Source organism: Pristiophorus japonicus, chromosome 19, assembly GCF_044704955.1.
Source record: "Pristiophorus japonicus isolate sPriJap1 chromosome 19, sPriJap1.hap1, whole genome shotgun sequence".
Taxonomy (NCBI): domain Eukaryota; kingdom Metazoa; phylum Chordata; class Chondrichthyes; family Pristiophoridae; genus Pristiophorus; species Pristiophorus japonicus.
This window is the reverse complement of record NC_091995.1, coordinates 87979439-88007266: the sequence shown is the minus strand read 5'-3', so window position 1 is coordinate 88007266 and position 27828 is coordinate 87979439. Positions and strand designations below refer to the sequence as shown.

The 27828-nt window shown below is 49.9% G+C and overlaps 1 long non-coding RNA gene across 1 annotated transcript; it reads left to right on the top strand.

Moving 5' to 3' along the window:
- On the top strand, positions 1–27054 carry LOC139230021 (uncharacterized). The gene is made up of 3 exons (XR_011587880.1): positions 1–157; positions 7677–8954; positions 26296–27054. It is a non-coding gene; the product is annotated as an uncharacterized lncRNA (long non-coding RNA).
- Positions 27055–27828: the final 774 nt, after the last annotated feature.

Below are 27828 nucleotides of genomic sequence, written 5' to 3'. Positions count from 1 at the left end.
CTTTGTGCGCCTGTGTTTTCTTCAAATTTAAATCAGTTAAATTCTCTCCAAAACCATCTCAACCGCGTGGCTCTTTCGAGGGAGAAGCGGAGGCGGTTTGAACAGCCTCCCCGTCAGCGGGCGAGCCCCTCAGCCAAGCTCTCCTGGACGGCCTCAGGTAACAAAGACTTTATTTCGCATAATAATAGGTTATAATCAGTTAGATTCCACTACCGTTAAGAATTAGAGAAAGACTTGCATTTCTATAGCGCCTTTCACGACCACCGGGCGTCCCAAAGCCAATGAAGTAATTACAGCCAATGAAGTATTTTTTGGAGTGTAGTCACTGTTGTAATGTGGGAAACGCGGCAGCCAATTTTGCGCACAGCAAGCTCCCACAAACAGCAATGTGACAATGACCCAGATAATCTGTTTTTTTTTGTTATGTTGATTGAGGGATAAATATTGGCCCCAGGACACCGGGGATAACTCCCCCTGCTCTCCTTCGAAATAGTGCCGTGGGATCTTTTATGTCCACCCGAGAGAGCAGACGGGGCCTCGGTTTAACGTCTCATCAGAAAGACGGCACCTCCGACAGTGCGGCGCTCCCTCAGCACTGCACCGGGAGCGTCAACCTGGATTTTTGAGCTGAAGCCCCTGGAGCGGGACTTTCATTTGCTGAACTGAGAAAGCAACGATAGATTGAGAGTATAATAAAAACAGAGAATGCTGGGAATCTTAGCGGGTCATGCGACGTTTGTGGAGAGAGAAACGAGCTAACGTTTCGGGTCGATGACCCTTCATCAGAACGATAGATTGGGAGTGCTATTTCTTTGAATTAAAGTCCAATGAATACTCAATGTCTGACTTTCCTGATGAAGGGAACTTATAATAGTCCAGTAGCTGAAATTAAAGCAAAGTGTTTATCACAGTACAGTGCAAATTCAGTGCTGAATTCCATCCTTATTTTCAAATCCCTCCATGGCCCTCACCCCTCCCTATCTCTGTAATCTCCTCCAGCCCCACAACCCCCCGGATGCCTGTGCTCCTCTAATTCTGCCCTCCTTGAGCATCCCTGATTATAATCGCTCCACCATCGGTGGCCATGCCTTCTGTTGCCTGGGCCCCCAAGCCCTGGAACTCCCTCCCTAAACCTCTCTACCTCTCTTTCCTCCTTCAAGACGCTCCTTAAAACCTACCTCTTTGACCAAGCTTTTGGTCACCTGTCCTAATTTCTTCTTATCTGGCTCGGTGTCAATTTTTTAATGTGATAGCACTCCTGTGAAGCGCCTTGGGACGTTAAAGGTGCTATATAAATACAAGTCATTATTGTTGTTGTTAAAATCATTGCAGGATTGGATCATTTTTACCGAGCTTCTCTCCGTTGAGAAGCCGAACTTGCATTGTGTGGACTGCGCTCCTAATATGGGAGCCCCACTCACGTCCTGTTTTGTGGGCCGGATTTAGTCGCAGATGGAGGTGGGGTCAGACTCGGGCTCGAGCAGCGCTGTCTCACACGCGGGGCAGTGCAGACCCGTTGCTACAGACCCTGTCACCGGGAGGTGAGGGCAGCAGAAGGAATGAGTCTGAAAACTGAAACCAGTGGGTACTGTATTTTTATTTAATGCTCCCTCCATCTCTTCGCTGGCTTTGATCCCCTCGGTCATGTGACAGCTTTGCGTGACTTATGGTCACGTGACAGCTTTGCGTGACTTACGGTCATGTGACAGCTTTGCGTGACTTATGGTCATGTGATGGTTTTGTGTGACTTATGGTCATGTGACGGCTTTGCGTGACTTATGGTCATGTGACAGCTTTGCATGACTTATGGTCATGTGACAGCTTTGCGTGACTTATGGTCATGTGACGATTTTGCGTGACTTATGGTCATGTGACAGCTTTGCGTGACTTATATTCATGTGACGGCTTTGTGTGACTCATGGTTATGTGACGTCTTCGCGTGACCCTGAGTTGCGTGATGTAACTGAGCCTTGAGCTCCATGGCGACTCTGGTTGCAGAAGCTCATTCTGTGGGCTTTCCCGTTTCTGAACAACCCATTCCTGCTCCCTTCCCGCTGCACCGTCCTAGCTCCAGATAAAATGGGGGTATCCCGGACTGATGGACTAATGCCAGCAGCCTGCAGGGGAAGAGGAATATCCTGGTCGAACATCCAGATAGTTCTCGGGCTGCCCTACCCACTGCTTAAACAATCAAAAATGTTTTCAGACAAAAAAAAAGAAATGGCCAGATGGTAAAGACAGTGCGGAACGGAGCTAGACTGGGCTGAACGGTCCTCAGCTTGAGTCGAGTTAACTGATCTTAGCTGGAGCGGGGCGAGAAGGGATTGCAGTTGGGATCAGTGCCCCTGGGTTAGAGCGGAGCACAGAAACAAAAAATCTATTGCTATCGACCCCTGCTGCGAGGATTGGGGTCGACTGTGATGCCGCCTGTAGTCAAATAGCTTCTCGGGGTGGGGGCGGCGTTCACTTTGCCGGGGGGTGGGGGGAGGCTGTGGGGTTGTTAGATTGGCGGGGGGGGGGGGGGGGAGGGACGGGGAGTGGGGGGGAGTGGCCTGTGCAATGGTACACGTCGGTGCCTCTACATTTCACTAGGCAACGATACTAAATATTCACCAGGGTGGGGAGGGGACCCGTGAGATTGCCCGGTTTTAAGGCCACTCGTCCACTCATCCAGCCACACACCTGGCAAACACAGTCACTTGGGCGAGGTAACGGAGCGAGGCCTTAGAAAGGCAGCTACAGTCAGTGCCCGAAGGGAGCGGATGGGAGTGTGGGCGAGGTAGCCATGCGTTCAAGAGGGAGCTCGATAAGAACACGAGAGAGAAAGGAATAGGAGGAAATGCTGTGAGGGTGAGATGAAGTAAGGAAGGGAGGAGGCACAGATGGAGGCTTGCCAGCTCTGTGTGGTATATTCTCTACGACATCACAAACACAAAGTTACAAGATGGCTCTTAACACAGGAACTTATTCCATTTACAGCAATGGCTGCATTACCACAGTTGTCCAACAGGTGGAGCAGTAGTCCACGAGGTGGCGCTCTATATTGGTTAACTCTGGTTGGGTTTATTCCTGGAGTGGTTCACTCACCTCCAACCAAACCAACAGCCTTTTTACCCCATCTCCAATATTGTTATAACTTACAAACTAAACTGTTCAAAGCAAATTAAAAAATACACAATAGTCTTTCTCCTGGGTTTGCTGACTGCAGATTAATCCTCCGTTACTGGACACTCCTGGATTATTGGCAAACCAGTTATGTAGAGCATAGGCCCATATTCTCTCGAGTTTAGAAGAATGAGAGGTGATCTCATTGAAACATACACAATTCTTACAGAGCTTGACAGGGTAGATGCAGGCAAGATGTTTCCCCCCGGTCTGGGGAGTCTCAAACTAGAGGTCACAGTCTCAGAATAAGGGGTCGGCCATTTAGGACTGAGATGAGGAGAAATTTCTTCACTCGGAGGGTGGTGAATCTTTGGAATACTCTACCCCAGAGGTCTGTGGAGGCTCAGTCTTTGGGTACATTCAAGACGAAGGGCGATAGATTTTTGAATATTAAGGGAATCAAGGGATATGGGAATCGGACAGGAAAGTGGAGTTGAGGTAGAAGATAGAATCATAGAAACATAGAAAATAGGTGCAGGAGCAGGCCATTCAGCCCTTCTAGCCTGCACCGCCATTCAATGAGTTCATGGCTGAACATGAAACTTCAGTACCCCATTCCTGCTTTCTCACCATACCCCTTGATCCCCCTAGTAGTAAGGACTTCATCTAACTCCCTTTTGAATATATTTAGTGAATTGGCCTCAACTACTTCCTGTGGTAGAGAATTCCACAGGTTCACCACTCTCTGGGTGAAGAAGTTTCTCCTCATCTCAGTCCTAAATGGCTTACCCCTTATCCTCAGACTGTGACCCATGGTTCTGGACTTCCCCAACATTGGGAACATTCTTCCTGCATCTAACCTGTCTAAACCCGTCAGAATTTTAAACGTTTCCATGAGGTCCCCTCTCATTCTTCTGAACTCCAGTGAATACAAGCCCAGTTGATCCAGTCTTTCTTGATAGTTCAGTCCCGCCATCCCGGGAATCAGTCTGGTGAATCTTCGCTGCACTCCCTCAATAGCAAGAATGTCCTTCCTCAAGTTAGGAGACCAAAACTGTACACAATACTCCAGGTGTGGCCTCACCAAGGCCCTGTACAACTGTAGCAACACCTCCCTGCCCCTATATTCAAATCCCCTCGCTATGAAGGCCAACATGCCATTTGCTTTCTTAACCGCCTGCTGTACCTGCATGCTAATCTTCAATGACTGATGTACCATGACACCCAGGTCTCGTTGCACCTTCCCTTTTCCTAATCTGTCACCATTCAGATAATAGTCTGTCTCTCTGTTTTTACCACCAAAGTGGATAACCTCACATTTATCCACATTATACTTCATCTGCCATGCATTTGCCCACTCACCTAACCTATCCAAGTCACTCTGCAGCCTAATAGCATCCTCCTCGCAGCTCACACTGCCACCCAACTTAGTGTCATCCGCAAATTTGGAGATACTGCATTTAATCCCCTCGTCTAAATCATTAATGTACAATGTAAACAGCTGGGGCCCCAGCACAGAACCTTGCGGTACCCCACTAGTCACTGCCTGCCATTCTGAAAAGTACCCGTTTACTCCTACTCTTTGCTTCCTGTCTGACAACCAGTTCTCAATCCACTACCCCCAATCCCATGTGCTTTAACTTTGCACATTAATCTCTTGTGTGGGACCTTGTCGAAAGCCTTCTGAAAGTCCAAATATACCACATCAACTGGTTCTCCTTTGTCCACTTTACTGGAAACATTCTCAAAAAATTCCAGAAGATTTGTCAAGCATGATTTCCCTTTCACAAATCCATGCTGACTTGGACCTATCATGTCACCATTTTCCAGATCAGCCAGGATCTCATTGAATGGTGGAGCAGGCTTGAAGGGCCGAATGGCCGACTCCTGCTCCTAATTCTTATGTTTTTATAAACCCGTTGGGCCAAATGGCCCGTTACTGTGCCGCGAAATCCGATGTAATTCTTTGTAAATCTGTTGAAGTAAAATGAGCTTTAAGCTCTTATGGAAACAAAAATCCTCCATTTAAATCCCTCGGGGACAAAGCAGCTCATTGTGTTTGCGGGAGACGTGATTTGTTAAAGTATTACAGCCCAGGGTTCCCTGGTAAAACGTGTTAGTGTTCCTCTGACTCTGGTTCCAAATGCACTAATTGGTGCCTTTGTTAAAAAGTACCAGACCATTGAGTGACAGACTGATGCCTTAAACTCTTGTCCACTGATTTCAATAACTGTAGCTTCTAGGCAGATTGAGAGCAAAAGAAAGGAAAACTTATAGAAGCATAGAAATTTACAGTACGGAAGGAGGCCATTTCAGCCCATCGTGTCTGTGCCGGCCGACCAAGAGCTATCCGGCCTAATCCCACTTTCCAGCTCTCGGTCCGTACCCCTGTAGGTTCCGGCACTTCAAGTGCACATCCAAGTACTTTTTAAAAGTGGTTTTAAATTGCATTCACATAGTGCCTTTCATAACCACAGGGTGCTTTACAGCCAATGAAGTACATTTGGAGTGTAGTCACTGTTGTAAGGTAGGAAACGCAGTAACCAATTTGCGCACAGCAAGCTCCCACAGACAGCAATGTGATAATAACCCAGATAATCTGTTTTTGTTATGTTGATTGAGAGATAAATTATCATCATCATAGGCAGTCCCTTGGAATCGAGGAAGACTTGCTTCCACTCTTAAAATGAGTCCTTAGGTGGCTGAACAGTCCAATACGAGAACCAGAGTCCCTGTCACAGGTGGGTCAGATAGTCGTTGAGGGAAGGGGTGGGTGGGACTGGTTTGCCGCACGCTCCTTCCGCTGCCTGCGCTTGATTTCTGCATGCTCTCGACGACGAGACTCGAGGTGCTCAGCACCCTCCCGGATGCACTTAGGGCCCCAGGACACCGGGGAGAACTCCCTGGCTCTTCTTCGAAAAAGTGCCGTGGGATCTTTTGCGTCCACCTGAGAGAGCAGGCGGGGCCTCGGTTTAACGTCTCATCCGAAAAACGGCCCCTCCGACAGTGCAGCACTCCCTCAGCACTGCACTGGGAGTGTCGGCCTAGATTGATGTGCTCGGGTCCCTGGATTGGGACTTGAACCCACAACCTCCTGACTCAGAGGCGAGAGTGCTCCCCACTGAGCCACGGCTGACATAATTGTGACTGACGCTCCCTCTGAGTGAAGATGTCTGCCGGTCCCGCGTGGCCCGAGACAGGATTTTCCAACGTGAAATTCTGCGCATGTGCGATTCATTGAATGGGCCCCACAGCCCGTGAAAGTGGCCATGCAGCCAAATTTATAATCGGGGGAACATTGATTGTGACGTTATTTACTGTGTTCTCTCACGCTGCCAGTAATGTGAAGACAGCCCTTAACGAGAGAGAGGTACAAAATATTCTTCTACGAGCTGTTATGGCTTGGTATTTTTTCGATGTAATCTGTTCCATCTCTCGCTGTTGACGGTCCCAGTCGGAGGACCCGACTCGAGTCACCAATTCTGGTTGGCCCGACTCCATCACATGACCTCCAGCCTCCAAACGCCCGCTCGGCCAAACAGCGTGTTCTCCCCCATCTCCAATATTCTTATACCCGATAAATGAAAGTAGTTCATAAAAATGCTTTAAAAAATGCATGGCCTCTGTGGAATGAGAACTGGACACTGTCTCATCCACTGGATAATGTCTCCATTCACCATATAATGTCTCCATCCACTGGATATTGTCTCCATCCACTGGATAATGTCTCCATCCACTGGATATTGTCTCCATCCACTGGATAATGTCTCCATCCAATGGATATTGTCTCCAGCCACTGGATATTGTCTCCATCCACTGGATAATGTCTCCATCCACTGGTTATTGTCTCCATCCACTGGATAATGTATCCATCCACTGGATAATGTCTCCAGCTACTGGATAATGTCTCCATCCACTGGTTATTGTCTCCATCCACTAGATAATGTCTTCAGCTACTGGATAATGTCTCCATCCACTGGATAATGTCTCCATTCACTGGGCACTGTCTCCATCCACTGGATAATGTCTCCATCCACTGGATAATGTATCCATTCACTGAGCACTGTCTTCATCCACTGGATAATGTCTCCATCCACTGGGCACTGTCTCCATCCACTGGATAATGTTTCAATCCACTGGATAATGTCTCAATCCACTGGGCACTGTCTCCATCCACTGGATAATGTCTCCATCCACTGGATACTGTCTCCATCCACTGAGCACTGTCTCCATCCACTGGATAATGTTTCAATCCACTGGATAATGTCTCCATCCACTGGGCACTGTCCCCATCCAGTGGATAATGTCTCAATCCACTGGATAATGTCTCCATCCACTGGATACTGTCTCCATCCACTGGATAATGTCTCCATCCACTGGATAATGTCACCATCTGCTGGATATTGTCTCCATCCACTAGATAATGTCTCCATCCACTGGGCACTGTCTCCATCCACTGGATATTGTCTCCATTCACTGGATAATGTCTCCATCCACTGGACTGTTGCGGGAGCTGGGATTTTGACATTTTACGAAGTTGCTACCAATTGACTTTATCTGTTTTTTTACAGAGCGATGGCACTGCGGAGCTGGACCTGAGATAATCGTTTGGAAGGCTGCACCCTCAGGGCCGATCGGAGATTGTCGTATTACAGCGTGATCCCAGATTGGACCCATTCCTGGATCTGAATCCTGCTCCCTGGGAATCAAGGGAAGTCTCAGTCCGGTACACGATGCGGGAAATAGTTTGTTCGTCTGATAGCTGAACCTGCTCTCACCTCTCACCTTTCACCTCCGACCTCCAACTGCTCCCTCTCTCCAGCACAATCAGAGCCAGGGCTTTCAGCAGCCACCAAAGGAAATCGTTTCTTTCTGTCCGACCTATCAAATCCTTTAATCATCTTTGTAATGTATTTGCTTCGTGGGTTCTTTGCTTAAGAATTCATAGCAACACATTGCTATTAAGAACAAGTTTGTTTATTAGCAAAAAGTTTAACAATCACACTACACATTACCAGTTCATCCACCAGGCTAACAACTGCATATCTCATTGTGGATCCCCCGAACCCAACTGGCTGGGGTTTTATTGAGTCTTGTGAACATCACGTGACTGGCTAAGCCGCTCACAGTGCAACAGCTCTACAATTATTTGAGTAGAAACTTTAAATCAAGTGCCTGGAACAGCTCCACAACTATTTTTGTGAACCTATAAATCAAGTGCCCCCATATTAAAGGGGCACTAAAACCGGCAAATTAAACAAATTAAACTTTAAACAATCAAATTAGAATTTGGTTGCCGGGGGTGATGATGCACTCCAGTCCCTCTGGCGCCCACCTTTCGCGTGGAAAGCCGCGAGCATACCAGTGGACATCGCGTGCTCCATCTCCAGGGACACCCTGGCTCGGATGCAATGGCTCTACAAACCTGTGAGCATACTCACAGATGCACACATCACTCTCTGAAACACCTCGATTAGATCACCACTTCGATATTCTATACTCCAAGGAATACTAGACTAGTCGATGCAACCTGCCCTGGTGGTTTAACACTTTAAGCCCCACTCCCGCCAAAACACGAAGGAAAGTAGCAAGCTTCGCCAGCTAAGATGCATTTATCTCTTTTCCCGGTCTTCTCTATCTCTGATTCTCTTCTCTCCCTTTCTATAGACTTCTTGTGTCACAGTTGTGAGATTTGGAGGAGTTTCTCTCCCTTTCTCTCACGGGGACTGAAGGGAAATCAGCAGCGAGCAATGGAGGCAGGCCTCTCCCATCATTCACAGCGATACTGAAAGCCCTCTATTAGATCAATGGGGCCTGTCGGCTAAGAAGAATTAAAGGAAGGAAGGAAGGTAATTGATGTGCATTTATACTTAAGAATATAAGAAATAGGAGCAGGCGTAGGCCATATAGCCCCTCGAGCCTGCTCCGCCATTCAATACGATCATGGCTGATCCGATCATGGACTCAGCTCCACTTCCCTGCCCGCTCCCCATAACCCCTTATTCCCTTATCGATTAAGAAACCACCTATTTCTGTCTTAGTGCCCTTCATGACCACTGGACGTCCTAAGTAAATACTTTTGAAGTGTAGTCACTGTTGTAATGTAGCCAATTTTCACACAGCAAGTTCCCACAAATAGCAATGAAATAAATGACCAGATAATCTTTTTTAGTGATGTTGACTGAGGGATAAAATATTGGCCAGGACACCAGGGATAACTCCCCTGCTCTTCTTCGAAATGGTGCTGTGTAATCTTTCTACGTCCACCTGAGAGGGCAGACGGGGCCTCGGTTTAACGTCTCATCTGAAAGACGGCACCTCCGACAGTGCGGCGCTCCCTCAGCACTGCACTGGGAGAGTCAGCCTAGATTTTTGTGCTCAAGTCCCTGGAGTGGGACTTGGACCCACTTCTGACTCAGAGGTGAGAGTGGTACCCACTGAGCCACAGCTAGTCAAAGACTTTCTCTGCTTCTGTGCCTTCTGCAATAGCTCATCCTCCAAAGTGCTCCCTTGCTCACCTTAGCAAAGAAAATACAAGCAAATGATATTCATATAGCAGGACTCTCCGAGAGATCCGAAAGCACTTCATATTTACTGTGAGTAACTGTGACAAAGACAAACTCTCCCTCCTCGTCCTTCTTGACTTGTCTGCAGCCTTTGACACGGTTGACCACTCTATCCTTCTCCACCGTTCATTCGCCCATCACCCCCTGTGCTCACTGACCTACATTGGCTCCCGGTTAAGCAACGCCTCGATTTCAAAATTCTCTTCCGTGTTTACAAATCCCTCCATGGCCCTCGCCCCTCCCTATCTCTGTAATCTCCTCCAGCCCCACAACCCCCCGAGATGTCTGCGCTCCTCTAATTCTGCCCTCCTGAGCATCCCTGTTTATAATCGCTCCACCATCGGTGGCTGTGCCTTCTGTTGCCTGGGCCCCAAGCTCTGGAACTCCCTCCCTAAACCTCTCCGCCTCTCTACCTCTCTTTCCTCCTTCAAGCCGCTCCTTAAAACCTACCTCTCTGACCAAGCTTTTAGTCACCTGAACTAATTTCTACTTATGCGGCTTGGTGTCAAATTTTTATCGTATAATAATCCTGTGAAGCACCTTGTGACGTTTCACTATGTTAAAGGCACTATATAAATACAAGTTGTTGTAGTAATCCAGAGGCCTGGACTAATGATCCAGAGACCCAAGTTCAAATCCCACCACGGCAGCTGGGGAATTTAAATTCAGTTAATTAAATAAATCTGGAACAAAAAGTTAGTATCAGTAATGGTGACCCTGAAACTACCAGATTATCATAAAAACCCAACTTTAGGGAAGGAAATCTGCCGCCCTTACCCGGTCTGGCCTATATGTGACTCCAGACCCACAGCAATGTGGTTAAACGTAGAAACATCGAAAATAGGTGCAGGAGTAGGCCATTCGGCCCTTCGAGCCTGCACCACCATTCAATATGATCATGGCTGATCATGCAACTTCAGTACCCCATTCCTGCTTTCTCTCCATACCCCCTGATTCCTTTAGCCATAAGGGTCACATCTAACTCCCTTTTGAATATATCTAACAAATTGGCCTCAACAACTTTCTGTGGTAGAGAATTCCACAGGTTCACCACTCTTTGGATGAAAAAATTTCTCCTCATCTCGGTCCTATATGGCTTACCCCTTATCCTTAGACTGTGACCCCTGGTTCTGGACATCCCCAACATTGGGAACATTCTTCCTGCATCTAACCTGTCCAGTCCCTTTAGAATTTTATACATTTCCATGAGATCTCCTCTCATTCTTCTAAATTCCAGTGAGTATAAGCCTAGCCGATCCAGTCTCTCCTCAGTCCTGCCATCCCGGGAATCAGTCTGGTGAACTTTCGCTGCACTCCCTCAATAGCAAGAATGTCCTTCCTCAGATTAGAGACCAAAACTGCACACAGTACTCAAGGTGTGGTCTCACTAAGGCCCTGTACAACTGCAGCAAGACTTCCCTGCTCCTATACTCAAATCTCCTCGCTATGAAGGCCAACATGCCATTTGCTTTCTTTACTGCCTGCTGTACCTGCATGCCAACCTTCAATGACTGATGTACCATGACACCCAGGTCTTGTTGCACCTCCCCTTTTCCTAATCTGTCACCATTTAGATAATATTCTGGCTTCCTGTTTTTGCCACCAAAGTGGATAACCTCACATTTATCCACATTATACTGCATCTGCCATGTATTTGCCCACTCACCTAACCTGTCCAAGTCACCCTGCAGTCTCTTAGCATCCTCCTTGTAGCTCGCACTGCCACCCAGCTTAGTGTCATCTGTAAACCTGGAGATATTACATTCAATTCCTTCATCTAAATCATTAATGCATATTTTAAATAGCTGGGGTCCCAGCACTGAGCCCTATGGCACCCCACTCGTCACTGCCTGCCATTCTACTCTTATTCCTACTCTTTGCTTCCTGTCTGCCAACCAGTTCTCTATCCACGTCAATACATTACCCCCAATACCATGTGCCTTAATTTTGCACACTAATCTCTTGTGTGGGCCCTTGTCAAAAGCCTTTTGAAAGTCCAAATACACCACATCCATTGGTTCTCCCTTGTCCACTCTACTAGTTACATCCTCAAGAAACTCTAGAAGATTTGTCAAGCATGATTTCCCTTTCATAAATCCATGCTGACTTTGACCGATCCTGTCACTGCTTTCCAAATGCATCTTTAATAATTGACTCCAGCATTTTCCCCACCACTGGTCTATAATTCTCTGTTTTCTCTCTCCCTCCTTTTTTAAAAAGTGGGGTTACATTAGCTATCCTCCAATCCATAGGAACTGATCCAGAGTCAATAGATTGTTGGAAAATGACCACCAATGCATCCACTATTTCTAGGGCCATTTCCTGAAGCACTCTGGGATGCAGACTATCAGGCCCTGGGGATTTATCGGCCTTCAGTCCCTTCAATTTCCCTAACACCATTTCCTGACTAATAAGGATTTCACTCAGTTCCCCCTTCTTGCTAGACCCTCGGTCCCCTAGTATTTTCGGAAGGTTATTCGTGTCTTCCTTAGTGAAGACAGAACCAAAGTATTTGTTCAATTGGTCTGCCATTTCCTTGTTCCCCATTATGAATTCACCTGATTCTGACTGCAAGAGACCTACATTTGTCTTCACTAATCTTTTTCTCTTCACATATGTATGGTTGACTCTTAACTGCCCCTCTGAAATGGCCCAGCGAGCCACTCAGTTGTACGAGACTGCCACAACAAAGTCAGCACTGTGGGAGCACCTTCACCACACGGACTGCAGCGGTTCAAGAAGGCGGCTCACCACCACCTTCTCAAGGGGCAATTAGGGATGGGCAATAAATGCCGGCCTTGCCAGTGACACCCACATCCGTGGAAAAATAAAAATAAAATGGTGAATTTATCAGAAAAGTTAGTTAACCTGGGGTGGGATAAGAAGCATTTGGGCTGGAAGTAGAAAACGGATGTCTGAAAATTCAATCCTTTAATTTTTACTTACAAAGATCCACCTGGACTCAAAAAGCTGCAGTAATGGATTCCCACCACACGAGGTCCTCAGGCGAGCAATGAGTGAACCCGCTGCAGTACTGTAATACTGGGTTTTCTCCACCAGATGGCGGAGCTGATCCACGGAAGCAACAGCCTGGATTTCTGCAACCAGGGTCCGTGCAGAGATTTCCTGGGAGTGTGTCGGTGTTTACAGGGGGTCCCCAGGAATGTGTCGGTGTTCACAGGGGGTCCCCGGGAATGTGCTAGTTTTTAGAGGGGTCCCCGGGAGTGTGTCGGTATTTACAGGGGATCCCCGGGAGTGTGTTGGTATTTACAGGGGGTCCCGGGAGTGTGTCAATATTTACAGGGGATCCCTGGGAGTGTGTCAGTATTTACAGGGGGTCCCTGGGAGTGTGTCAGTATTTACAGGGGGTCCCTGGGAGTGTGTCAGAATTTACAGGGGGTCCCTGGGAGTGTGTCAGAATTTACAGGGGGTCCCTGGGAGTGTGTCAGTATTTACAGGGAGTCCCGGGAGTGTGTCAGTATTTACAGGGGGTCCCGGGAGTGTGTCAGAATTTACAGGGGGTCCCTGGGAGTGTGTCAGTATTTACAACCGATCCCTGGGAGTGTGTCAGTATTTACAAGGGGTCCCTGAGAGTGTGTCAGTATTTATAGAGGGTCCCTGGGAGTGTGTCAGTATTTACAGGGGGTCCCCGGGAGTGTCAGTATTTACAGGGGGTTCCCGGGAGTGTGTCAGAATTTACAGAAGCTCTCCAGGAGTGTGTCTGTATTTACAGGAGGTCCCCGGAAGTGTGTCAGTATTTACAGGGGGTCCCAGGGAGTGTGTCAGTATTTACAGGGGGTCCCCGGGAGTGTATCTGTATTAACAGGAGGTCCCCGGAAGTGTGTCAGTATTTACAGGGGGTCCCAGGGAGTGTGTCAGTATTTACAGGGGGTCCCTGGGAGTGTGTCAGTATTTACAAGGGGTCCCTGAGAGTGTGTCAGTATTTATAGAGAGTCCCTGGGAGTGTGTCAGTATTTACAGGGGGTCCCCAGGAGTGTGTCAGTATTTACAGGGGGTCCCGGGAGTGTGTCAGTATTTACAAGGGGTCCCGGGAGTGTGTCAGAATTTACAGGGGGTCCCTGGGAGTGTGTCAGAATTTACAGGGGGTCCCTGGGAGTGTGTCAGTATTTACAGGGGGTCCTGGGAGTGTGTCAGAATTTACAGGGGGTTCCTGGGAGTGTGTCAGTATTTACAGGGAGTCCCGGGAGTGTGTCAGAATTTACAGGGGGTCCCTGGGAGTGTGTCAGTATTTACAGGGGGTCCTGGGCGTGTGTCAGAATTTACAGGGGGTCCCTGGGAGTGTGTCAGTATTTACAACGGATCCCTGGAAGTGTGTCAGTATTTACAGGGGGTCCCGGGAGTGTGTCAGTATTTACAGGGGATCCCTGGGAGTGTGTCAGTATTTACAGGGGGTCCCCGGGAGTGTGTCAGTATTTACAGGGGGTTCCCGGGAGTGTGTCAGAATTTACAGACGCTCTCCAGGAGTGTGTCTGTATTTACAGGAGGTCCCCGGAAGTGTGTCAGTATTTACAGGGGGTCCCCAGGAGTGTGTCAGTATTTACAGGGGGTCCCCAGGAGTGTGTCAGTACTTACAGGGGGTCCCCGGGAGTGTGTCAGTATTTATAGAGTGTCCCCGGGAGTGTGTCAGTATTTACAGGAGGTCCCCTGGAGTTTGCCAGTTTTTAGAGGGGGTCCCCGGGAGTGTGTCGGTATTTACAGGGGGTCCCCGGAGTGTGTCAGTATTTACAGGGGGTCCCTGGAAGTGTGTCAGTATTTACAAGGGGTCCCGGGAGTGTGTCAGAATTTACAGGGGGTCCCGGGAGTGTGTCAGAATTTACAGGGGGTCCCTGGGAGTGTGTCAGTATTTACAGGGAGTCCCGGGAGTGTGTCAGTATTTATAGAGTGTCCCCGGGAGTGTGTCAGTATTTACAGGAGGTCCCCTGGAGTGTGCCAGTTTTTAGACGGGGTCCCCGGGAGTGTGTCGGTATTTACAGGGGGTCCCCGGAGTGTGTCAGTATTTACAAATGCTCTCCGGGAGTGTGTCAGTATTTACAGGGGGTCCCCGGGAGTGTGTCAGTATTTACAGGGGGTCCCTGGGAGTGTGTCACTATTTACAGGGGGTCCCTGGGAGTGTGTCATTATTTACAAGGGGTCCCTGAGAGTGTGTCAGTATTTCTAGAGGGTCCCCGGGAGTGTGTCGGTATTTACAGGGGGTCCCCGGAGTGTGTCAGTATTTACAGATGCTCTCCGGGAGTGTGTCAGTATTTACAGGGGGTCCCCGGGAGTGTGTCAGTAATTACAGGGGGTCCCTGGGAGTGTGTCAGTATTTACAGGGGGTCCCCAGGAGTGTGTCAGTATTTACAGGGGGTCCCTGGGAGTGTATCAGTATTTACAGGGGGTCCCCGGGAGTGTGTCAGTATTTACAGGGGGTCCCTGGGAGTGTGTCGGTATTTACAGGGGGTCCCCAGGAGTGTGTCAGTATTTACAGGGGGTCCCTGGGAGTGTATCAGTATTTACAGGGGGTCCCTGGGAGTTGTCAGTATTTACAGGGGGTCCCCAGGAGTGTGTCAGTATTTACAGGGGGTCCCCAGGAGTGTGTCAGTATTTGCAGGGGGTCCTCGGGAGTGTGTCAGTGTTTATAGAGGGTCCCCGGGAGTGTGTCAATATTTACAGGGGGTCCCTGGGAGTGTGCTAGTGTTTACAGGGGGTCTCCGGGAATGTGTCAGTATTTACAGGGGGTCCCCGACACAGAAATACTTGAAACCTCTGGCAAGGTGGCTTGACAAGGTAGATGCAGAGAGGATGTTTCCCCCTCGTGGGGGAATCTAGAACTAGGGGGCATAGATTCAGAATAAGGGGTCGGCCATTTAGAACTGCGATGAGGAGGAATTTTTTCTCTCAGAGGGTTGTGAATCTTTGGAATTCTCTGCCCCAGAGAGCTGTGGAGGCTGGGACATTGAATATATTCAAGGCGGAGATAGACAGATTTTTGAATGATAAGGGAGTGAAGGGTTATGGGGAGCGGGCAGGATAGTGGAGAAAGTGGAGTTGAGGCCAAGATCGGACCAGCCATGATCTTATTGAATGGTGGAGCAGGCTCGAGGGGCCGAATGGCCTACTCCTGCTCCTAATTCTTGTGTTCTTATAAATGTGCATACGGTGTGAAAGGCAGCAGGTATTTGTTGAAAAGCTACCTGTTTAGTCAGTCCCTGATGGTATTGTTTCAAAGGCTAACCTGTCCAGCTTGAGTTTGCAGTGAATCAGCCTTTCACACAACGTGGTTTGTGGTGTTGGAGTCCAGCCTCAGTCAAGGCTGCAGCCATGTGCAGGGGCTCAGTGTGTGAATACACTGCGGCACAAGGTCACTGGGGCACAAGGTCACTGGGGTACAAGGTCACTGGGGCACAAGGTCACTGGGGCACAAGGTCACTGCGGCACAAGGTCACTGGGGTACAAGGTCACTGCGGCACAAGGTCACTGGGGTACAAGGTCACTGCGGTACAAGGTCACTGCGGTACAAGGTCACTGCGGCACAAGGTCACTGGGGCACAAGGTCACTGGGGTACAAGGTCACTGGGGCACAAGGTCACTGGGGCACAAGGTCACTGGGGTACAAGGTCACTGGGGTACAAGGTCACTGCGGCACAAGGTCACTGGGGTACAAGGTCACTGGGGTACAAGGTCACTGCGGCACAAGGTCACTGGGGTACAAGGTCACTGGGGTACAAGGTCATTGGGGCACAAGGTCACTGGGGTACAAGGTCACTGGGGCACAAGGTCACTGGGGTACAAGGTCACTGGGGTACAGGGTCACTGGGGTACAAGGTCACTGGGGTACAAGGTCACTGGGGCACAAGGTCACTGGGGTACAGGGTCACTGGGGTACAAGGTCACTGGGGTACAAGGTCACTGGGGCACAAAGTCACTGGGGTACAAGGTCACTGGGGTACAAGGTCACTTCGGCACAAGGTCACTGGGGTACAAGGTCACTGGGGTACAAGGTCACTTTGGCACAAGGTCACTGGGGCACAAGGTCACTGTGGCACAAGGTCACTGGGGTACAAGGTCACTGTGGTACAAGGTCACTGGGGTACAAGGTCACTGTGGTACAAGGTCACTGGGCTACAAGGTCACTGCCCCCCCAACCCCCGACGGAAGAAGCACCCGGAGAAATCCTGTCACCACTCGGTGGTGCGAAAGTCGTTATGACCCCCCGACCCCTGACCCCAGTTCTCCCTCTCCCAACCCTTGTACCAGTGCCAATAGTCAGAGCGCTGGGACATGGGATGGATGAGAGAGAGCCGGGGGCACAGAGATGGGAGACTCTGGCAATCCGGGAAAGGCCGGAGCGGGAACGGAATATTACGAGACGTCGCACAATTCCTCAGAGGTGGCTGGTGTCTCATGCAATCACCGGCACAAACCCAACCGGCCGATGGTTCTGGGCTGTAAATTCGATGGCATCATCGCACCATTTGAACCTAATATTGAATATATTTCATCATCAAAGGCAGTCCCTCGAAATCGAGGCAGACTTGCTTCCACTCTAAAAGTGAGTTCTCAGGTGACTGAACAGTCCAATACGGGAATTACAGTCTCTGTCACAGGTGGGACAGACAGTGGTTGGAGGAAAGGGAGGGTGGGACTGGTTTGCCGCACGCTCCTTCCGCTGCCTGCGCTTGATTTCTGCACGCTCTCGGCGACGAGACTCGAGGTGCTCAGCGCCCTCCCGGATGCTCTTCCTCCACTTAGGGTGGTCTTTGGCCAGGGATTCCCAGGTGTCAGTGGGGATGTCGCACTTTATCAGGGAGGCTTTGAGGGTGTCCTTGTAACGTTTCCTCTGCCCACCTTTAGCTCGTTTGCCGTGAAGGAGTTCCGAGTAGAGCGCTTGCTTTGGGAGTCTCGTGCCGGGCATACGGACAATGTGGCCCGCCCAACGGAGCTGATCGAGTGTGGTCAGTGCTTCGATGCTGGGGACGTTGGCCTGGTTGAGGACGCTGACGTTGAATATATTTAAGGTGGAGATAGACAGATTTTTGAGCGATAAGGGAGTGAGGGGTTACGGGGAGCGGGCGGGGAAGTGGAGCTGAGTCCATGATCGGATCAGCCATGATCTTATTGAATGGCGGAGCAGGCTCGAGGGGCCGAATGGTTCCTATTTCTTATGCGCTTATGTAAATAAAGATTTGTATTTGCAAATCTGCTTCAGCTTTTTCTGTCATCGCGGAAACTTCTCGAATGAAAAAAGGAGGCTTCAGTCTGCTGGTCAGTGAGTGAGGATGGCAAAGAGGGAGAGAGCTGGACCAGCGAAAGAGCTGGGATTAACAGTGCTGGGAAAGCCGGAACATTCCACCCACACCTGAGAAGGAGCGTGAGTTTATAAAGCACAACGTCAGGTTGTCTCTAAGCGCTTTACAGCCAATGAAGTACTTTTGGAGCGCAGTCACTGTCGTAATGTGGGAAAAGCAGCGGCCAATTTATGCACAGCAAGCTCCCACAAACAGCAATTTATAAAAATATATTAATTCGCGGGATGTGGGAGTCGCTGGCAAGGCCGGCATTTATTGCCCATCCCGAATTGCCCCTCGGGAAGGAGGTGGTGAGCCGCCATTTTAGAGGGCAATAAAGAGCCAACCACAGTGCTGTGGGTCTGGAGTCACATATAGGCCTGTTGTGGAATATTAAAAATATAACACTCAACACAAGGTCCGTACATAGAGAAAAGAATTGTTTATTAAAACCTGATTAATCAAGGGAGGTCCAGTCGCCGATACTGGGTGCTATCCTTACCAGCAGTGTCGAGTGCTATATTTTTAATATTCTACAACAGACCAGACCGGGTAAGGGCGGCAGATTGCCTTCTCTAAAGGGACAGTTGGGTTTTTAACGATGATCCGGTAGTTGTCACCATTACTGATATTCGCTTTTTATAACAGATTTATTTAATTGACTGAATCTAAATTCCCCCGAGCAGCTGTGGGGGGGGGGGATTTGAACTTACACCTCCAGAATCATAAGCCCAGGCTTCTGGCTTACTGGCCCAGTAGCATAAGCACTGCGCTGCTCTCCCCACAATGCTGGGTGGCACAGTAAACAGTGTCGATCGCAGCAAGAGATCGTGGCTGGATTGAGTGTGTGAGCACATCGCGTGCCATTTGGGAAAGTGTGAGGTCATCCTCTCTGGCCGGACGGAAGATAAGATCAGCGTACTTTCTTAATGGCGATATTCCTGTGGAGGAGCCGAGAGACTTCGGAATCCACGTACAAAAATCACCAAAAACTAGCGGACAGGTAACACAAATAATTTCAAAGGCCAATGGAACGTTGAGCTTTATCCCGAGGTGGCTGGAATATAAAGGGGTAGAGGTTCTGTTATAGTTCTATAAAGCTCTGGTCAGACCCCGTCGGGAGTAACCGCGCTCAGTCCTGGGCAAGCACCTCAGGGAAGGTATATCGGCCTCGGGGGCGGAGCTGCCCGAGTTCACCAGAATCATACCCGGGGCTTAGAGAGTTGCATTTTGCGGCAGACTAGGACAGCACAGACTAGGACTGTATTCCCTTGAGTACAGGAGTTTAAGCGGCGATCCAATCGAGGTGTTTAAGATGATTGAAGGATGTGATCGGGGGCAGATAGCGAGAGACTATTCCCACTGGAGGGCGCAGTCCAGAACAAGGGGGCGTCACTTTAAGATTAGAGCCAGCCCGTTCAGGGGTGATGTAGGGAAGCGCTTCTTCACACAAAGGGCAGTGGGAATCTGGAACTCTCTCCCACAAAAGGTTGTTGATGCTGGGGGTCAATTGAACTTTTCGAAACTGAATAGTGGGGGAAGGGTGATTGGGGGGGGTGGGTGCGGGGTGCGTATGTGATGGGGAGGGGGTGATGGGGAGGGGTGTGGGGTGTGTGTGTGATGGGGAGGGGTGTGGGGGAGGGGGTGATGGGGAGGGGTGTGGGGGAGGGGGTGATGGGGAGGAGTGTGGGGGAGGGGGTGATGGGGAGGGGTGTGGGGGAGGGGGTGATGGGGAGGGGTGTGGGGTGTGTGTGTGATGGGGAGGGGTGTGGGGGAGGGGGTGATGGGGGGGGGAGGTTGAGATCTGTATGAACGCGGTGAGGAAAAGCTCCCCCATGGGGTGTGACATGGCGGTGTCCAGTTGCCGATTGTAGTGAGCTCCTGACTGCGAGTCAGAGCAAAGGGATGATCCTGTTTAGAAAGAATGAGCCAAGTGGTATTGGGACAATGGACGTCACAGGCAGGCCGGGACTGCACTCACGCCGCCCTGTGTGTTGTGACATCGATTCTGCTGATGACCTTTGGACTGAGTCATCGCTTAAAAAAACGTTTATTAAATGACTTGTGCACTCGTCCAATTAATTCCTTCTCCCCCTCCCCTCCTCCCCCGAAGGCACCGACTCAGGCCGGGGTCACGACTCCCTGGGGGGCTGTTCCAACCGTACTTCCCCCCCCCCCCCCCCCCGCCCCCCGCCCCTTGCTGATCTACCGCTTGCTACAGAAAGCACTCGATTCCTGAAAGGGGACGAAAAGAGAAAGAAAAAGAAAGAGCAAGAGAAAGAGAGAGAACGAAGGAGAGAGATAAAGAGAGAGAGAGGAATGAGAGAGCGAAAGAGAAGAAGAGAGAGAGAGAGAGAAATGAGAGAGAGCAACGATTGAGTGAAACGAGAGAGAAAGAAAGAAAGAGAGAGAAAGGAAGGAAGGAAGAGAGAGAGAGAGAAAGAAAGAAAGGAAGGAAGGAAATGAAGGAAGAATGTAATCACTGTCGCTCGAACAGCGGGTTAGAATGGAAACAATATTCGGGCAGTTTCTACAACGGGGGCCAATCTGAAACGGCCTGTTCCACACCCAGGGGCCAAGTGCAAAATCTGCCCATTTCATTGGCTTCCCTAGTCGGCCATAAACCCAACTGGTGTGCGACTAGGGGAGCCAATGAAATAGACAGGAAGTCATGTCCGATGCTCCTTCCGGCTGACTTGTGTCACAATGCAAGGATTTCCGCTTCATTCCTGACTATTGTCGACGACCTTTGATGCCCCGGTCGTTGCCGTGGGGACCGACCCCTGCAGACAAGGCACAGGACTAAGGAATAAAGATTTACCTGTACACAGGTGTTTTTATAAAGTACCCCCACCACACGTCTGACGCTTTTAATTCCTCATTACTGTCTGGAAAAGGAATTAGGTGGTTAGTTGGAATGCACGAGCATCAAAGGAAGTTGGGAGGGAGATGGGCAGTGGGATCAGACTAGGATCAGACTCGGTGGCTTGTGTGGGGAGCAACATACGGGCAGAGACGTGTTGGGTTGAATGGCCTGTGTCTGTCCTGCAACATTCGTCGATTCGATTCAGTGACCGTACTTTGTGCGTGAACCCAGACAGTGGTTGGGGAAGAATAGTAGAGATGCGTTTAAGGGGAAACTCGACAGGTACATGAGTGAGAAAGGAATAGAAGGATCTGTCTAAAGGGTGAGATGGGAGCTCGTGTGGAGCATAAACGCTGTCACGGGCCAGTTGGGCTGACTGGTCTGTTACTGTGCTGTACACTCTGTATAGGGCGAAAAATTGGTTATCGCCCAGTTTGAGACAGTGACACCGCTCAGGTGCCAATTGTAGCGCTGGGCGATGTTCACCGGCTCCAGTCGGGATATTAATCCCCAAGAGGGGATTGAGTGCTAAGGTTCCACACTACTCCTGGGGCACAACGGGGCAGTAGCGCTGCGGGGATAATGAAGCCCCTAAAGGGGAGGTCAGCTAGACCACCCGCAAAACGAGAGGAAGGGAGCATTGGAGATCCCATGGCACTATTTCGAAGAAGAGCAGGGGAGTTATCCCCCTGGTGTCCTGGGGCCAATATTTATCCCTCAATCAACGTCACTAAAAAAACAGATTATCTGGGTCATTATCACGTTGCTGTTTGTGGGAGCTTGCTGTGCGCAAATTGGCTGCTGCGTTTCCCACATTACAACAGTCACTACACTCCAAAAGTACTTCGTTGGCTGTAAAGCGCTTTGGGACGTCCAGTGGTCGTAAAAGGTGCTATATAAATGCAAGTCTTTTATTGCATCTGGGGAAATGGGTGTTCCGAGATGGCAAAGATCAGGGAAGGTCTACCATCCTATGACAAAGGGTTAAATGTTTACTAAAAGCACTTTATTGCACAATAATCTTTCCGTGCGGCTCGGAATAGTAATGCTGCTACACAGGAACCCATTTATTTCCCATATTTATTACAGCACAATGCGGCTTTGTTGGCATGGATAAAGGTCTAAATATATTACGTGTGCCCTCAGTCAGTAAACAACTGCACGGGCTCAGTCTGGCTCTGGGACTTGGGTCTGTCTGAGGTAAGTTTGGGCTACTGAGCAGCTATGTGTCAGCCGTGGTTCAGTGGGCAGCACTCTCGCCTCTGAGTCAGAAGCTGGTGGGTTCAAGTCCCACTCCAGGAACTTGAGCACAAAAATCCAGGCTGACACTCCCAGTGCAGTGCTGAGGGAGCGCTGCACTGTCGGAGGTGGTGCTGTCTTTCAGATGAGATGTTAAACTGAGGCCCCGTCTGTTTTCTCAGGTGGATGTAAAAGATCCCATGGCATTATTCTGAAGAAGAGCAGGGGAATTATCCCCAGTGTCTTGGGGCCAATATTTATCCCTCAATCAACATCACTAAAAAACAGATTATCTGGTCATTATCACATTGCTGTTTGTGGGAGCAAATTGTTTGCCTCGTTTCCCACATTACGACAGTGACTACAGTCCAAAAGTACTTCATTGGCTGTAAAGCGCTTTGGGACATCCTGAGGTTGCTATATAAATGCAAGTCTTTCTTTTCTTAGTCCAAGTCTCCTGCACCTGACCCTTTGTGTCCCCTTTCCTCGTCTCTCCTCGAGAATGCTGACTCACACTGAGGTACCAGATGATTCTCCGGCACCTCACTGGAGCCAGGCAAGCAGATGTTGGCAGGCTATTCCACCGCGGGAGGCGGCAGCACCACAGCCGGATCCGACTACGACCTCGCACATCCCCAGAAAATTCCCCTTTGTGGCTCAGTTGGAAAATGCACTTCAATAGATTCAACAACAACAACAACTTTTATTTATATAGCGCCTTTAATGTAGTAAAACATCCCAAGGCCCTTCGCAGGAGTGTTTTAAGACAAAACAAATAAATTAGGGAAGGTGATCAAAAGCTGGGTCAAAGAGGTGGGTTTTAAGGAGCGTCTTGAAGGAGGAAAGAGAGGTAGAGAGGCGGAGAGGTTTAGGGAGGGAGTTCCAGAGCTTGGGGCCCAGGCAACAGAAGGCACGGCCACCAATGGTGGAGTGATTATAATCAGGGATGCTCAGGAGGGCAGAATTTGAGGAGTGCAGACATCTCGGGGGGGGTTGTGGGGCTGGAGGAGATTACAGAGATAGGGAGGGGCGAGGGCCATTGAGGGATTTATAAACAAGGATGAGAATTTTGAAATCGAGGCATCGCTCAACCGGGAGCCAATGTAGGTCAGCGAGCACAGGGGGTGATGGGTGAGCGGGACTCGGTGCGAGTTAGGACATGGGTCAGCGAGCACAGGGGGTGATGGGTGAGCGGGACTCGGTGCGAGTTAGGACACGGGTCAGCGAGCACAGGGGGTGATGGGTGAGCAGGACTTGGTGCGAGTTGGGACACGGGGCAGCGAGCACAGGGGGTGATGGGTGAGCGGGACTCGGTGCGAGTTAGGACATGGGTCAGCGAGCACAGGGGGTGATGGGTGAGCAGGACTTGGTGCGAGTTAGGACACGGGTCAGCGAGCACAGGGGGTGATGGGTGAGCAGGACTTGGTGCGAGTTAGGACACGGGCTGCCGAGTTTTGGAACACCTCTAGTTTACGTCGGGTAGAATGGGGGGAGGCCAGCCAGGAGTGCGTTGGAATAGTCAAGTCTGGAGGTAACAAAGGCACAGATGAGGTCTTCAGCAGCGGAGGAGCTGAGGCAGGGCGGAGATGGGCGATGTTACGGAGGTGGAAATAAATGTTATGCCAAGGTTATAGTATTCAACGGAGTAGATCCGACAGAGTAGGTACAGGGAAACTATTTCCTCCCTGTACCTTGCGATGTATCAGTACAAACTCAAATTGTTGTTATTGGGTTTTACAGTACGGTAGTGTGGGGGAGATGACAATCGGACTCCGTGCCTCTGGACTAGGGTGGGGGAAGGGTGCAATGGGGCTCCTAATTGTTGTCCAGCAAAGCACCCTCGCGTCCCATTCGTGCTGGAACATGCGCCCGATTGGCCATTGAGCTGCGGGCAGAAATGGCTGTGACTGTGAAGCCTCCCCATGTTCAACAGCCCGCCGCCGCTGACCTCGGCTCGGGACCCGCGCATCGACGAGCGGCCAGCCGTGCGAGACACTGGACAGGGGGGGGGCAGCGTTGGCACGGCAGCAAGGCTTCAGGCGAGGACGGGAAGCCAGGCCCGGGGAGGATTGGGGAGAGGGGAAGCCGGGCTAGACTCCTGACCAAAGGCAGAGAATGTCTCCCTGTCCTTTACTGACCGGCCACAAACAGAGAAGGAAAGAATCTTTTTATTTTCTCCTTGGTATCAATGCCTATTGTATTCCTGCAAATATTTTTAGTCGTTGAATTCCTGTCGAAGTGAGCGTGATTTCCTCCCGGGCCGGAAACAGGGAAAAACTCCCGGACGATTCTGCATTGAGTTTCCAGGTATTTTCCACGTTGGGGCTATTGGCTTCCATTGAGGAAGCCCTCGGACTCCCCGGAGGCTTCTCCCAAGTTGCGGTTCCAACCGGTTTTTTTTTTTCCTTATGAATTTCCAAGACCCTTTCCCAAGTCCGTCGTTCCAGGTGCCCCGACTCTGGGGGGGATGGGGAGGGGGTGGGTTCCCGCGCTGCAAATGGTGGCATCTTTTCCAAGAGATGGGAAAATCGTGGTGCGTTACCCGAAGCCCAGTCAGCACCCAGTACCACGCCCCCTCCCCCCCCCCACCCCACCCCAAGTTGACACCCAATGGGCGACCTCACTCAGAGGGGCCACGGGGTGACTGGTATGGGGTGGGGGGGGGGGGGCGAATGAAGTTTGAGTTGAGGCACATTTATGGGATAGCACAAAAGGGAGCCTCGCTTTGTTTACCCGAGAGATTACACAGCCGATATTCCCTGGAATTTAGAAAGTTAACGGGTGATTTGATCGAAACTTTCAAAAAAGACTTGCATTTCTATAGCGCCTTTCATGACCACAGGACGTCCCAAAGCGCTTTACAGCCAATGAAGTACTTTTGAAGTGTTATAGTGTAGGAAATGCGGCAGCCAATTTGCACACAGCAAGCTCCCACAAACAGCAATGTGATAATGACCCAGATAATCTGTTTTTTTGTGATGTTGATTGAGGGATAAATATTGGCCCCAGGACTCCGGGGATAACTCCCCCTGCTCTTCTTCGAAATAGTGGCCGTGGGATCTTTTACATCCACCTGAGAGAGCAGACAGGGCCTCGGTTTAACGTCTCATCCGAAAGACGGCCCCTCCGACAGTGCGGCGCTCCCTCAGCACTGCACTGGGAGTGTCAGCCTAGATTTTTGTGCTCAGGTCCCTGGAGTGGGACTATGAACCCACAACCTCCTGACTCAGAGGCGAGAGTGCTGCCCACTGAGCCACGGCTGACACTGTTAAGGAGAACTGTAAGAATATACAGACCCTTAATGCTTAATTATGGTATTATATTAAAATGTTCTGCCAGGCCAAACGTTTTTTCAAAGTGAAATAAAGTTGTTGAATGTAACAGCCGGTCTTTCACTGATAACTGGAGGTGGATGACCAGCTGTGATGTGCGGATAGCAGGGCTGGACCGAACAAATGGTCGGGACTGCAGGGGGTGGCGCTAGACAGCAGAGATAAGCAAACCCCCTTCAATTTTGCAGACGCAGAGGCCACAATGTTGCAGAATGACTTTTGGTGGCTAAAGGGATGAGTCAGACCTTGGGCGTTCTGAAAAACAGGACGTAAGGTAACGCCGTGAAATGGGGCCGAACGGTTTTGTAAACTTTTATGGGCGCATGAACAATTTGGGCTTTGCTAAAAAGGCAGCTGGCGGGTAACCACACAGGATGTGTGCGTGTGAAAGTGTGACAACTCAGACAACCCGAGCCGAACAGTAACGGAACACCTCTCACAATCCCAGACTGATTGATTTACTGAGAAAGGCAGGAAACACTGTGAAAGACAGCGAGCGGGCCAGACTTTCGGATTCACTGTCGCCGATTTTCTCGCTGTTACATTTTTCGCCCGGCGAGCGTTTGCACGCAACTTTTTTTCCTTGGTCTCACCCACATCAGAAGTCGCCCGCCGGGACCAGACCGCGCCCACGTGCAACGCCGAGAATAATCACCGGGGTGTAAGTTTGGGCTTATCTGCTGGCGTCCAGATCACCGAGAGACCCGCTCTGTGAAAGCTGCTTACACAGGGCGGTAAGGGGGGGGGGGGGGGGCCTGCAAGGAAAGTTAAGCGAAAGGTTAGTTAATTAGTTATTTAAAATTTTACCACAGCGATTAGGCTTAAAACTGTCTTAGGAATGCTTTATGATTTTTTAAAATAATGGTCATTTTTTAATTTCGATTTTCCATCCTCCGTAGTAGGCCCAACCGGAGCCTCGGCCTAAATTTTAGCACTTACCGTCCATTTGGCTGACTTTCCACTTACCCGCCGGGAATGAGTGTGCAACGCCAACTTTTTTCACCGGGCGATCAGTCCCACCCACCTTTTACCCTCAAAATGGAAATTCTCGCCCATTTTTTTTCGCCGATCCTTCTCGGCGGGCAGTCGGGCGTTGAGGGCCTTCACGGAAAGTCTGGCCCACTGAGTGACTGAAAGGTATCAACGCTGCAGTCGGAAGGAGGTGATCCGGTCATCGTGCCTACGAGGACCTACAGTCAACGCTGGACTGATCATCTGTGGGCGGCTGTATGTGCGATTACTTGTGGCATTATTGCTCTGCCGCTCGAATAGTGGTTGGGGTTTTGAATCAGTCTTAGGAACAATAAACGGTTAAAGGCCGAACCCGTGTGTCTTGTTCAATTGCTCACAAGTCCCAAGTCCGAACTCTATAACCAGTTGAACGGGGCGAGAGGGAATTGCATGTGTCCTACAGAACAGATAGGGTAGATACAGAGAACCTATTCCCGCTGGTTGGGGAGTCTAGGACTAGGGGCAGAGTCTAAACATTAGAGCCAGGCCTTTCAGGAGTGAAATTAGGAAACACTTCTACACACAAAGGAGGAATTTCTTCTCTCAGAGGGTTGTAAATCTGTGGAACTCGCTGCCTCAGAGAGCTGTGGAAGTTGGGACATTGAATAAGCTTAAGACAGAGATAGACAGTTTCTTAACCGATAAGGGATAAGGGGTTATGGGGAGCGGGCGGGGAAGTGGAGCTGAGTCCATGATCAAATCAGCCATGATCTTATTAAATGGCGGAGCAGGCTCGAGGGGCCTTATGGCCGACTCCTGCTCCTATTTCTTATGTTCTCATGTTCAAAGGATGGTAGAAGTTTGGAACTCTCTTTCGCAAACGGCAATTGATGCTGGGTCAATTGTTCATTTTAAATCTGAAATTGATAGATTTTGGTTAACCAAAAGGTATTAAGGGATACGGGGCGAAGGCGGGTATATGGAGTTAGATCGCAGATCAGCCATGATCTCATTGAATGGCGGAGCAGGCTCGAGGGCCCGAATGGCCACCTCCTGTAGATGTTCCTGATGGGTAGATGCCACACCAGTGCGGGTAAGCACTGGATTGAGTTTTGGGTTGAGGCCAATTTAAGGGACAGGGTGAGAGGGAGCCTTGCTTTATCGACCTGTGAATGTGATAAGACAAATCAGAGGAAAACATTCCCGTGGTTCTCACTGGCTTGCCTCTGTCTCCCATCCCCCATTGTCTGACCAAAGGCCATGCGTAACCCTGGACGATGGGTGTTTGACTGTGGCGGGCATCGCCCAGCATCCACAAGTGCACATCCTGGAAGAGACTATTGGATAGCAATCAGGAGTGGGAGTGGAAGGCCTTACAAAATACACCTTGCACGGACCGGGAATGAACGTGTAACGATGGTTACTAAGTTAACAGATCATTAACTAGCAGTGCGGTAATTACCAGTGTCACAGGTTTAGGT